The sequence below is a fragment of the Myotis davidii genome, unplaced genomic scaffold, assembly GCF_000327345.1.
Source record: "Myotis davidii unplaced genomic scaffold, ASM32734v1 scaffold120, whole genome shotgun sequence".
Taxonomy (NCBI): domain Eukaryota; kingdom Metazoa; phylum Chordata; class Mammalia; order Chiroptera; family Vespertilionidae; genus Myotis; species Myotis davidii.
This window is the reverse complement of record NW_006294778.1, coordinates 4247606-4248915: the sequence shown is the minus strand read 5'-3', so window position 1 is coordinate 4248915 and position 1310 is coordinate 4247606. Positions and strand designations below refer to the sequence as shown.

General features: G+C 48.9%; 1 long non-coding RNA gene across 2 annotated transcripts in view; it reads right to left on the bottom strand.

Moving 5' to 3' along the window:
* The window catches only part of LOC107184032, a 9554-nt gene that overhangs the window by 2174 nt on the left and 6070 nt on the right, over positions 1–1310 (bottom strand). For both annotated transcript variants that reach the window (XR_001514846.1, XR_001514845.1), the window contains exon 3: positions 640–762. This is a non-coding gene — a long non-coding RNA (uncharacterized LOC107184032). The remainder of the gene's footprint in view (positions 1–639; positions 763–1310) is intronic.

Genomic DNA, 1310 nt, shown 5'->3' with positions numbered 1-1310 from the left:
GAGTGGGCCTGCCCTCTGCCACCTGGGAGCATCCCTAAGCCAGCAGGGCGTATCTCCCGAGGGGTCCCAGACTGCGAGAGGGCACAGGCCAGGCTGAGGGACCCCCCTTCCCCCCGAGTGCACAAATTTTTGTGCACCGGGCCTCTAGTCTATATTAATAAAAGCCTATGTGGTCCTCACGCCCTCACACCCTCATGCCTTAACAATCCATCACCAGGGGGCTGCGTGCATAGAGGGCATATGTGGTTGGGCAGGGACTTGATGCTGCCTGTGCAGCGGGGAGGCAACACCAGGGGTCCCGAGACTCCTTGTAGCATGGAGGCGGGTCCCAGCGGCTCCATGTGGTGACCCTGGAGGCGGCAGGTCCACGCAGGGACTCCAGGGGCGGGACACCCAGCTCCAGCCTATCTCTTTGGGACAATCTATCAAGGAGCCCTCCTGGGTGGGCGGGGCCTACCTCTTTGGAGAGATCGACTGGGGGACTCCCACACTGTGAGAGGGCACAGGCCAGGTTGGGAATCCCCCCCACACACACACACACATACACACACACACAAGTGCATGATTGTCATGCACCGGGCCTCTAGTATTTTAAATAAGCAAAATATGCTTCTGACAGAGTAGGATCAGAGCAATTACCTAACTTACGATAGGTTGATGCTCAGCTGCTTCCTGACGTGTGAAGAGTTGGCCAGAGGGCTTGCATTTCCCTTTATTTTTATCACTTGTTTATAGTGTTCAATTGCTTTCTTCCTTTGGAGTCTAGAAAAGATAAATTTAATTAAAGTTTTGCATCAAAGGAGCATTGCAGTCATTCATTCACTAAACAAACATTCGAGGAATGCTGGCGCTAGGGCTGGAGTGCAAACCTAAGACTAATTAATTCTTGCCTCAGGCAATTTCCCAAGGTAGGAGGAGAGACTGGAGAGTGAAACAGAGGACTGGCCACTCAGGAAGAGCACTGAGTACACACCTAAGGTTTAGGGACTTTAATATTGAAGAGTTTTCATTAAGAGAATGACGTGATCTGATTTACCTTTTAGAAAACTCATTTGGGTGGATGTATGGAAGATAAACTGCAGCAAGCGAGTCTACAGGCAGGGAGACCAGTTAGTCTAGACCAGGGTGGGCAACCTCTGGCACGCGTGCCAAACATGAAACGCCAGTAACTTTTGCTGGCACGTGAAACCCTCTCTTATAATCTTCCATTTACAATTTTTTTCTTAATATCGACTTTTTTATTTTTCAGATAAATTCAGTGTAGGTGCATCTTAGATAAATAAATAATTTTACATAACAAGTTATCTAAA